At 54.9% G+C, this 12,115-nt stretch overlaps 1 non-coding gene across 1 annotated transcript; it reads right to left on the bottom strand.

Moving 5' to 3' along the window:
• Window positions 1-239: 239 nt before the first annotated feature.
• Window positions 240-356, bottom strand: LOC115802753 (U5 spliceosomal RNA). The gene has a single exon (XR_004023281.1). It is a non-coding gene; the product is annotated as a U5 spliceosomal RNA (small nuclear RNA).
• Between the last annotated feature and the right edge of the window lie 11,759 nt (window positions 357-12,115).

Here is a 12,115-nt window from a genome sequence, read left to right as displayed (position 1 = left end):
ACAGCTGCCACATCTACCCCAAAAAGCAGCATCCACTGGGTACCAAGAGCCCCACTGTGACTGGATTCAAAACAAACAAACGAAAATAATCGTTAAACTGTGACCAGACTCCAAATGGAGTGAGTCAAAACCCGGGGCAGCCTAATCTCTCCCAGGAATAAGAAGAAGCCAGTCAGCCCATCCCTGTGCCCCTGAGAAAGCTGGGTAATTACTTTTTCCCTTTTGTCTGTTTTCTTTTAGCAGAACCACCAAGAACTGGCCACAAAAATCAGTTAAAGCTTCCAAAGTGCTTCTTTCCCCAGAAATCTTTTATAAAAGGTGAAAGATTTACAGGACCTGAAGAGCAAACCAAGCAGGATAATTGTTTTCGGAATGACCCCAATATTTTCACCCCGGCGACCCCAGCTGGGCATCTTGCCCCATATTTATGATTCCTGGTCTTCTGCGTGCCACTGGGCGACCTTTCTGAGCCCCCTGTGTGAGCCCCCAGTTCCTTATCGGGCCTGTAACTCACCCTGACGTTATCTCTCAGAAGGGTCTTAATGCACTTTAATTTCCCCTCATTATTTCCCAGACTTCAAGGTTTTCTCTTTCTTTTTTTTTTTTTTTTTTTTTGTGGTACGCGGGCCTCTCACTGTTGTGGCCTCTCCCGTTGTGGAGCACAGGCTCTGGACGTGCAGGCTCAGCGGCCATGGCTCACAGGCCCAGCCACTCCGTGGCATGTGGGGTCTTCCCGGACTGGGGCATGAACCCATGTCCCCTGCATCGGCAGGCGGACTCTCAACCACTGCGCCACCAGGGAAGCCCCAAGGTTTTCTCTTTCGAGCTGCCCTTCCTGGGACAAGCATAATCTGTTTGCCATCAAGCCCAATAAATATGTTTGTGCAGGAGATGGGAACCGTTTGGGAAGAGTGGCTCAGGCCTGGGAAGCAGCCTCCAGCTCTCACTCCCTCTGGGCAGCAAGGGCTGGTCTGTGTGTCCTTGAGCCTCTGTCCCGGTGGGAGCCACTGCCTTAGTTCTAAGGCTGGGTGGCCAGTTGTAGCAAATGAAAATACAAGACACCCAGTTAAATTTGAATTTCAGATAAACATTTAATTTTTTTAGTATAAGTATGTCCCATTCAATATATGCCAAAAAAATATTCATTGTTTATCTGAAATTCAAATATAACTGGGTGTCTTGTGTTTCATCTGGTATCAGCTCCTGGGGGCGGTCCCCCTCACTCCCCCAAATGCAGATTAACATATTGGAGAGTGTTCGTTTACTAGTGTTGCCATAACAAAGTACCACAGACTGGGTGGCTTAAACAAAAGAAATTTATTTTCTCACCATTCTGGAGGCTAGAAGTGCAAGATCAAGGTATCAGCAGGGTTGGTTTCTTATAAAGTCCCTCTCCTTGGCTTGTAGATGGCCCCCTTCTCCCTGTGTTCTTACGCGGTCATCCCTCTGTGTGTGTCCCAATTTCCTGTTCTTAAACAGCCATGTTGGATCAGGGCCCACCCTAATGACCTCATTTTAACTTAATTACCTCTTTGCCGACCATACCTGCAAATACAGTCACATTCTAAGGTACAGGGGTTGGGACTCCAACGTATGAATTTCATGGGGATACATTTCAGCCCATAATAAAAGGTGTTTAACCACCTCCCACCAGAAAGCCCCAGAGTCTGGGGCTTAATCCAGAGCAGGCCTGGGAAGACAAGAACCTTGCCTGTCTGGCCGCCATAAGGTTCTGTAGCACCTGCCAGTGCCTGGCTCAGAGAAGGCCCACAATGAATGCAGTCAGGGTCCTGTCAGGTTCACCCACACTCTCTCTCGACCGTCCTGGCGATGCTGAGGGTTCCCCTGAGGACCCTGCGAGGCAGGTACAATCAGTCAAGGGGTGCAGAGCAGGAATGAGGCCCAGGAGCACAAGGCAATTTGAAATTGTCCAAACTGTCCAATCCTAAATTTGCTCAGACCTGCCTACCCTGCTGTTTTGATATTGTATCACAGCCATGTAAGATACTACCTTTGCGGGAATTTTGCGGGGAAGGGTACCCCAGACTCTCCATACTATTTTCCCAACTTCCTATGTCTATAATTAACTTCAAAATAAGAAAAATTTGAGAAAAATATAAAACAAGAAATGTGTTGAAGAAATCAGAACCAAATCTTTATTTACATGAAGTTTATTCAACCCCAGTGAGAATACAAAATACCCTGGTGCCTCAGGTTGAACTATGAAAGATACAGTAGATAAGATTTATAAACTCAAAGAACTTTGTGTGAGAAAGTTATTAATACATAATAAGTTTAACTGATACTAAAAAGGCAATGATGGGGACTTCCCTGGTGGCGCAGTGGTTAAGAATCTGCCTGCTAAGGCAGGGGACACAGGTTCGAGCCCTGGTCCGGGAAGATCCCACATGCCGCGGAGCAACAAAGCCCGTGCGCCACAACTACTGAGCCTGCACTGTAAAGCCCGCAAGCCACAACTACTGAGCCCGTGTGCCACAACTACTGAAGCCCGCACGCCTAGAGCCCGTGTTCTGCAAGAGAAGCCACTGCAATGAGAAGCCTGCACACCAGAACGAAGAATAGCCCCCACTCGCCGCAGCTAGAGAAAGCCCACATGCAGCAATGAAAACCAACGCAGCCAAAAATTAATTAATTAATTAAAATAAAATAAAATACATTATTTTTTAAAAGGCAATGATGTAAAAAGGCAAGATGAAAGGAATAACGGAAAAAATCATAAATATTGGATAATTAGTGGAAACATAATAAATAATTTAATAAATAAGTAATGAATAATTGGATAAAGTAATTACCTAGTATCTTAATGCTGGCTGATTTTCTCTCCTGACCCCAAGATTGATGGATTTTCATTACCTTTATCCAATCATGTCCCTCTTTGATGTGAAGACTTGTTTTTACTTATTTTTAGAATACTCTGTCAGCTTCTAATATTTCTAAGTATTACTAAATTAATATCTTGGCTTCTGTAATTGATAATCCACATGAAATAAAAACCAAGTGGAAAAAAAGAATGGAACTATGCCCGAGTCAGAGAAGATGGTACAAGAGCAGGAAAGTTCAATCAGGTGGCGCAGTGAGACAAAGGCTAACTACTGGAGGAGAGGCTGTCACTCCAGGGGCAGGACCTGTCTGTCTGTCTGTCTCCTCACCCCTGATTCTCAGAGTCTGGCACAGGGAAGGCTCACAATATTTGCGGAGTGACTGACTGACTGAATGAATGAATGAATGGAAGATGCCTCAGGTGGAGTTCTGCCCATGGCCTCCCTGGCTGCCGAGCCTCCCTGGGTTGGGCCCCTGAGGCCTGATCCCCAGAGGTGAAGTGTAGCTGCTCCAGCCCTGCCGAGGCCCTGCCTCTGCCCTGCCTGTGCCCTGCAGCCAGGGGCAGCCACTCCCTGTCCTGGCACCTGAGTACCCACCTCTCTGGGTACCCGGCACTGCCCACCTGCAGCAGCGGGAGGGTGCCCAGGAAGGCGGAGCCCACGCTTCCTCAGGAGGCCCGGCCCAGCTGTTTGGGGAGGCCTCAGGCCTGTAAAGACGCGGTGCTTCTGCGAGAGTCTCCTGATACAATAAAAGATTATCAGCTAAATAAAACAAGGAGTGACTGGGGCCACTATGCCCCGCTGGATTGAAATCGTGTGAGCAAAGTGGTTTTCTCTGAGAGATTTATTTCCTGCGCTGGCTTCAGGCAGCCAGCCCAGCCGGAGAGAATGGGGTTGGTCTCCCTCCATTTGTGGGGCGGCGGAGAGGGGGGCACGGGTTTTTATTTAATCTTCCAGTGAGCTGGAACAGTGAAGACTGAGCGAATGGACATTAATTCTGAAACAAATTATTAAAGTGCGATCTGGGATTCCGGGAAAGCCATCTACCCCCTGCCTGTCTGCCACTTCCCCTCACCCAGGCCATAAAATCCCTCCCTTCCGCTCGAAACCCAACACCAGGCCGACAGGATTCCACATTCGGGCTGAGAAGAAAGGCCTGGAACTGACCTGAGCCCAGGGCCAGTGGGGCATGGGCCTGGCTGGACTGCCCATGCCCTTGGGCCGATGCCATCGGCCTGCCTGGGCCTTGGCCCCCCCCAAGGGACTCCCACATTTCTTGTTCCCTCGTTACCTGTATTTGTGATCAACGATGCCCCAGGCAAAGACGGCCACCACCTTGCTCCCTCACTCTCAACCTCCTTCCACCTCCACCAGCCTGGGCCTCCCAGGACCTTCCTCAACCCCAGCCCAGCCCAGGGCAGCACGGACCTGGCTGCCCTCCTAAACTGCCTGGCATCCCACACCCCGCTGCTGGGCCCTGCCCAGGCTCTGCTCATCTGAGAGGAAAGAGATCTGGAATTCAAGTAGGGAGCCAGAAAGCAAGGTGTGGGGGGTCGTGGGGCCTCTGGCTGGGCCCTGGAGACACAGAAAAACGTCAGACCCAGCACCTGTGGTGGCCAGTGTGGGAGAAGGGAGACAGTCGTTGGTGAGGAACTGCTGCACACCAGGCACGGGGCGGCATACGAAGGGACGCATCAGGGCAGCTGGGTGCTGGGGTGAGCTCAGAAGGGCTTCCAGAGACAAGACCCCTGACCTGAGCATGGAAGCATGAGGAGGGGTACACCACCCGGACCAGGACATTCTGAGTGGAGGAAACAAAACTTGCAAAGGTCTGGAGGTAGAACATCTACTGCTGCATCCAAGATCTATTACAATAATAATAATAATAATAATGAGTTAAAATGTATTGAGCACTTCCTGTCTGTGGTGTCATGTACTTCACACATGTTCTTGGATTTGAATCTTTCCAACAACCCCATACGGAGGTAGGAATTACCATTATTCCCATTTTACAGATGAGGAGACTGAGGCTCAGAGAGGCAGTTGCCCAACACAGAGCCAGTATGTGGGAGGATTTGAACCTCGGTCTCTCTGACTCCAGAGACAATGCCCTTCCACACCCTGCTTACCCTGGACCCGATCCCGGCTTCCCCTGATGGCCTAGGCTGGGGGGACCAGCTGGCTTTGAATCCACGTCTGCATCAGGGGGCCCAGAGAGTGGGCAAACCCACCTGGCCCGGCCCTCCCTCTTTCCTCAGTCCCTTCCTGTTCCTCTAACAATGGGGCCTGTGTCCCTTGGTGACAGGGGTTGGATGGGGTTGAGAGACCCCAGGCAGTTGAGTTCTCCTGGCAAAGCAGCCTGTCAGGGCCATGTCCACAGACCCACCTGCCCAGGACTCACATTCTTTAATGATGAGAAACATCTTGAGGCCCACGTAGCCACATACCATAGCCCACCTGTCCAAGGTAGACAGGCCGCTCTGGGCTCCCAATTCCCAGCGTCTGGCGTGGATCAGGGCCAAAGGTTCACAGGGCTCCCATCAGGCCAGCCCGGGGGCCCCCACCTGCTCCTCCTTGCAGCAGCCGTGCCTCCATCCACTTGGCTGTACAAGCCAGAAACCTTGAAGGGCCCTCGCACTTCCTGTCCATCACCCCACAACCGATCCCTCAGCAAGTGCCGTCACCCCAACGCAAAACACATCCCCAGTCTGCCCACTTCCCCCTGCTCTACCACCTCCTCCCTGGGCCCAGCACTGCATCTCTCACCCCTCCGTGACTCCCAAATACGCCCCCCCCCACCCAGCCACATCTGATGGTTGTCAGCAACAGGATCAGACAGAAACCTGGTGTGTGGTAAACAGAACATTCTCTTGTTCTCTGATGATGAAAAAAGAGTACATTTTCCATCAACCTAGACAACAAAAACAATGAAAAACCAAGCATTTGGTAAGGACCTCGTTAACAATGACCCTTTAACCGTGTCACCTCTCTCCAGCTAGTGTCTGTGCACCTCTCTGCCCAAGCTGGTTTGCTCAGGTCAAATTCTGCCTCACTCAGGACTCAGCTGTCCTCCTCTCTTTGTCCAGGATAGAATGGGGAGTCCTTCTTAATCGCTGCAATTATTGGAAAATGCTGTCTCTTTATCCTCTGGATCCCTCTCAGGGCTCTCAGCCCCCGGGACCAGGTGTGCCCCTTCCCTTCCCCAGCAGGTCAGAGCTCCTAGGAGGATAGCTGGACACACAAGCAGCCCCAGTGGGTGATGACAGCCCCCCAGCAAAGACTCCGGTCCTTCCACACTTGTGGGAACAAAGCCTTGAGGGATGAGAGAAGAGGGGCAGCTAGCCTTGGGTGGAGACATTGGCCAGCCAGAGATTCCTAGAGAGCTGGGTTAAGAGGCTGGGAGGACCTCCTTGGACAGGCACTGATGATAACAGGAGAATCATGCCTTGCACAGGTCTGGTGCCCACACCTCCCAGCTGAGGTAGGTGCTTATTATCCCGCAGACTGGGAAGCTGAGATGCGGAGAGGGTGGGACCTGCCTATGGGCACACAGCTAGCAGAGTCCTGATTCCAACACCAAAGGCTGGGCCCCTCACCACTGTGCTCCAGGCCTGGCATTCAGGGGTTGGGAGAACCGAGAACATAAGGCTGCGGCGCAGCAACAGGGAAGTTGAGGGACAGGCAGGGCCCTGAGGTGGATAAGGGACTCAGGACTTGGTCCAAAGGGCAACAGGGATTCACGTTTGGGTTTAAGGGCTGCCTGGCTGTCCTGTGTCGAGTGAATAAGAGAGAAAGACACTGAGGCTGTGAGGGCAGAAGGAGGCAACCAGAGGCCAGGGAGAGAGAGAGAAGGGGTGAGGAGGGAGAAATGAGCAGGAGACCTCACGGATGCGACCAACATAGTCACTGGCGGGCTTGGTGACCTGAGCTGGCAGGGGCTCTGGGTGTCTCCCCTCACCTGGGTCCAGCCCAGCAGTTGTTCTGCCTCCCCGTCTCTCCTGTTGGATCCTCCCCAGGTCCTCGTCCCCTTGTCCCGAGGGAAACTGCTGCCCCCCACCCTTGATCTGGGAAAGGCAGGAATGGGGTTTCCCGGCCTCCTCCGCTGCCCTCCCTCACTCCTGCAGCCCCTCACTGCGGCCACGCTGACCCAGGCCCCAGCCCCCCACCCCTTCGGAACACTGCTCACCAATCACCTGCCTCTCACTGGATGCTCCTGGGACAGTCATTCCTGCCCCTCCAGCCGGGCTGCCATTACCAGGACTCAGTCCTTGCAGCTGCTTGGAGAGGGGAACTATGTATCCCTTTCTAAACACAGGAAACTGAGGCTCAGAGAGGGGCAGTGACATGTCCAGAGTCACTCAGGGAGAAGCTGCAGAGATGGGGCCCCCGAGGTCTGTCTGACTCCCAACCTTGGCTCTTGCAGCTGCCCAACACGGCTCACACTGGGCATGGCATCAATGAACCAACCTCCACACAAAGAAGCACTGTCTGTATTTCTGAACTACTCAAGACTTTCCCAACAGCAGAACAACAAAAACACAAACCATCTAAAGTCAATAAGGGGTTTATGGCTCAAAAGCCATGGAAAGAATAGGTAGTGAGAGTTCCTACAGCCCAACCAGCAGGAAAGCCTCTGACCAGGAGGGGGGTCACACGCCCAATCCTGAACCAGTCACAGCGCCAGGAAGGGGAACTCTGATTGGCTGGGCCTGGACGGTGCTTTCTTCCCTGTACTCGGTAGTGGGAGCTCGGTTTGCTACCACAAGGGAAGGGGGAAATACTGTGGGACCTCTCAAAATCAAGTTACTACAAAGCCTGTTTTACAAACTGCTCAGAGAGGTTAAGCAACCCTCCAGATCACACAGCATTCCCTTTCTCTTGCTCCCTTGCTCTGAACCTGTGTGTGTGTGTGTGTGTGTGTGTGTGTGTGTGTGTGTGGGCGGGGGGTGGGGGTGCACTGGGTGGGGGCGTAGGGGGGGAGATTCTCCTGGCCCCTGTGGGAGAAAGTCCAAATTTCCTTTTTTCTGGCATTGAGGCCCTCCGAGCCCTGGCTCCTGCGAGTCGACCCCACTTCCCACTTCCTCCTCTGACCAAATCCCTCCTAGATGTGCAGCCACCAACCATACGATACATCCTACCTGCTCTGCTGGACTGGACTTACCTGACCTGGGTGGGGCCTCAGTCCTCTCAAAACCCTCTCTCCAGGCTTCCCTGGTGGCTCAGTGGCTGAGAATCCGCCTGCCAATGCAGGGGACGTGGGTTCGAGCCCGGGTCCTGGGAAGATCCCACATGCCTCAGAGCAACAAAGCCAGTGCGCCACAACCACTGAGCCTATGAGCCACAACTACTGAGCCCACGCCACAACTGCTGAAGCCCATGCACCTAGAGCCCGCGCTCCACAACAAAGACCAGCCACCACAATGAGAAGCCCGTGCACCGCAACGAAGAGTAGCCCCCGCTCACCACAACTAGAGAAAGCCTGTGAGGAGCAACGAAGACGCAACACAGCCACAAATAAAAAATAAATAAAAAACAAAAAACTCCCAAAAACCCTCTCTGCCAGGGCAGAGTCTGGCTCAGGGCAATTGCTTCTGGTAGGGTTCTGTGTGGATTCTGGAATGAACTGGAAAGGACCTACAAGTCCTGGGGCTCAAAAACCTCCAGACACAGCTCACCACCTCCAAGGCCCTTCTCTTCTGTTGCTGGTTTGGGGCAAATCAATCCTATTCCCAACCCTCAAGTCAGCTGCCCCAGGGCATCCCTGTGGTGAGGCTTCTTTCTCCCTTGGAGCCTGGAGTCAGGGAAGCCCCAGAGATCAAAAGGTTTCTTTGCCCAAGATTCAAGAGTCAAGAGGTTACTCTGACAAAGACACACACACACACACACACACAGCTCCTTTTCCTTCCAGCAGGGATCCTGACCAACTCCGGAAAGAGGCCAGAGAACCCGGAGGTGGGAAGTTGAGGGTGAGGAAGAGAACGTCCCTCTTCCTCTGCCTGCCCTTGTCACCGTCCCCAGCAGCTCCCGGCCTGGGACCCCCCTGAGGGCCGGGAACAAAGGAAGCCCAGCAGGACCTCGCGCACTCGCACCCGGCCCGCCACACGCAGGTCTCCCCACGGACACACCAGCCGGACACATCCCTGCTCCCGCCCGCGGCCACTGTCTCACGCGGTGGATCCGCACGGGCTGACACACACAGCCCCCGGATCCCGCGCACACCCGCTGCCGCGCGGAGCCGGACACACGCGGCGGGAAGGCCCTGCGAGGTGGCCGGTGTATGGGGAGGAGGCGGGTCCGGCCGCTCGAGGGTCGGCGGGGGGATGCCCGGGCGTCCGCCTGGGCCTTGGCCTCCTTCGGCCGGGGTGCGACCCCAGCGCCCCAAACACCCACCGGGGTCTCGGCGGCCCGGGCGCCCGACGGCCGCGGTGCCCGACAGGCGGCCCCGAGAGCGGCCGAGACGCCCGCCTCCCCGCTCCGCGCCGCCCCTCGGCCGGGCGGCCGGAGCCGCGAGGGAGGCCCAACCGCGGCCCCCTGGCGCCACCTGCGGTCCGCACTCAGCGGGCGTCGGCCCGGGCGCCGAGGGGGGTGTCTCCTCGTCTCCCGGGTCCGTGGGGCCCGCCTAAGCCAGACGCCCTCTCGGAGCGGCCACGTGGAAGGGGCGGGAGCTGCCGCCGCGCGGGTCCCGGGAGCCCGGCCAGAGCCCCACGGCTGTGGCCTCCCGGGCCCGCGCTGCTCGCGCTCCCCCCCACCACGCGGCCACCGGCAGGGGCTGCTTTGTCGTTCGACAGAGCGGGAGACTGAGGCCCGGTCCACAGTCTGGAAGTGGGGAAATCTGGACGGGACCTTGACTCTGGGGCATGTGAATGGGGACCCCCGAACCTGGCCGCCACCTCCTGGGCCATTGACCATACTGGTCTCCTCCGGGTACCACCTGCCTCATCCCGGAAGCTCTGCCCGCCCCAAGCCTCCTCTGAGCCACCCACACACACCCTGCCCATCTGTCCTCAGGAACTGCCCCCACCCACTTAACATGTCCTGGAGTCTTCAAGAAAAAAGTCACCAGGAAAAAGAGCCCCTTGGAGCCCCAGCCCGACTGGCTACCTTGGGGCCAGGAAAACAAGACCCACGCAGGCCCCTTAGCTCTGGCCTGGTCTCTGTGAGTCAGTCTGGTTGTCTGTCTAGACTGAGATCCTTCAGGCACCCCCTGCCACCCCCTACTGTGCCAGCAAAGACATGGCACCCAAAGTTCTTTGCACCCATGACAATAGTGAACACCTTTGGGGCACGTGCTCTGGGCCAGGCCCTGTGCATCTCTCCTGTGATCCTCATGGCAAATCCACCCTGTGAGGTGGTATTATTATTATTCCGTTCTACAGATGAAACCGGGGCTCATCGAGGTCGGGAGGCTTGGCAGAGCTGCGATTGCAGCCCTAATTTGAGACTCACTTCAGAGCTCTGCCAGCCCAGTCTACAGTCACCACGTGGAACCCAGGCTGAGCTGGGCATCAGCACTGGCCTTTCGATGTGACCCACCCTGACATAGGGAGTGGCCACCCCCCACACATACATCACGAGAGTCACAAATCACATTGGTCACATGGTGTAAGACTCCAGCCCAAGCCTGGCCCTCAGAGTCCCCAAGTGTCAGATGCCTCCAGGCTGACCTTCCCTTTTTACAGATGGGCAAACTGAGTCCACAGAGACACAGGTTCTTGCTCGGAATCACACAGAATAGCTGTGGTCTAGGCTGCTCAATACCCCAGACAAGGAAAGAGTCCAGGTCCCAGGATCTGACCCATCTGTGCTTCAGGGCTGTGCTCCCCACTCTGTAGGGTCAACAGTTCAGCTGGAGCTCTCAGTCTGTGGGGGAGGAATGAAGTGGAGGAGACAGACACTGACAAACCCAGAGATCAGAGCTGAGTGAGGGCTTGGCTGGGGCTTGGGGAAGCCCAAAGGAGAGACTGGACATGGGAGGGATGAGTCAAGGAAGGATTCCCAAGGAAGTGACATCAAGTGGGCTTTAAAGTATGCACAGGAGTTTGCCAGTGGAAAAAATGCAAGCAGGGATATTTCAGGGGAGGACATGGGGCTTAGAGGCCTGAGGGAACTTGGCTAGTTCCCATGTGCACCTTGGTAGTTCAGAGTATGGGATTGGGCACTGGATAGGCCTGGGTTGGAGTCCCAGCCCTGCTGTGTGACCTCTGGCAGGTAACTTTTAATCTTTCTGAGCCTCCATTTCCTATGCTATAAAATGAGAGTAATGATGATCTCCTCAGTCGTGGGGCAATTGAAGTGTTAACAAGGGGCGGGATGCCAGGATGGACCAAAGGTACCTGGTAGAGCGACCAGAGACCATGGTAGGGAGCAGCTGGGACAGGAGAAAAGAATGATGTGGCTGGAGAGGTCATCAGAGGGCAGACAGGCTGTGAGGGACTTTGAATGTCAAGCTAAGGAACTTGGCTTCATTCTGAGGGCAGTGGGGCAACATGGAAGGGCTTTGAGTCAAGGAGTTACAAATATGTGGGAATTCCCTGGCAGTCCAGTGGTTATGTCTTGGCGCTTTCGCTGCTGGGGCCAGGTTCGATCCCTGATCGGGGAACTAAGATCCAGAAAGCTGTGCAGAGCAGCCAAAAGAAAAAGGTGCGGGGGAGTTACAAATGTGATTTGTGTTTTAGAAGGTGCCCACCGGCCAGGCGCTAGGGTGCCCTTGAGGAAGGACGGGGACGAGGCTCCTGAGAGCTAAGCCCAGCCGTGCCCTTGCCCCTGGACCCCCTGAGTCCCCATGGCTTCTCCTCGCCGTGGGCTCTGTGAGAAGCCCTGAGAAGCTGCCCTGCTCTGATTCCAACGCTGGGCCAGGGCTGAGGAGGGGGCCGGCCTGCAGCACCTACTCTCATTGCCCCGTGGCCCCAGACACCCCCGCCCAATCACTGCATCTCCTGTGACCAGGCCTCTGCTTTCCTTGTAGCTGCCCTTCCCCTCACCACACACACACATAGACACACTCCACAGTACCCGTTACAGGGAAAGGACGGGCAGCACCGCCATAATTTCTATTTCCTTCTAAATAGATGGTCCCAGACCTGCTCCCACAAAACCAATTAAAGCACCTGCCCGGGACGGGGCTTTGTCAGCAAATTATTTTCAGGCTCCGAGGCCTGGGAATAAATCTCAGAAGGATGAAGTGAATGGAATGAGTAGGGAAGCTAGAGATGGGGGGTTCTCGGCAGGAAGGGGAGGAGGGTCACTTTGGGTCCGGGCAGCTGTGGGTAAGGTTT

Source organism: Delphinapterus leucas, chromosome 6 (assembly GCF_059928025.1).
Source record: "Delphinapterus leucas isolate spDelLeu-1000000601 "Yukka" chromosome 6, BTC_Dleu_Yukka2, whole genome shotgun sequence".
NCBI classification, from domain to species: Eukaryota; Metazoa; Chordata; class Mammalia; order Artiodactyla; family Monodontidae; genus Delphinapterus; species Delphinapterus leucas.
The sequence above is the reverse complement of the archived record's forward strand: the minus strand, read 5'-3'. Positions and strand labels throughout refer to the sequence as shown.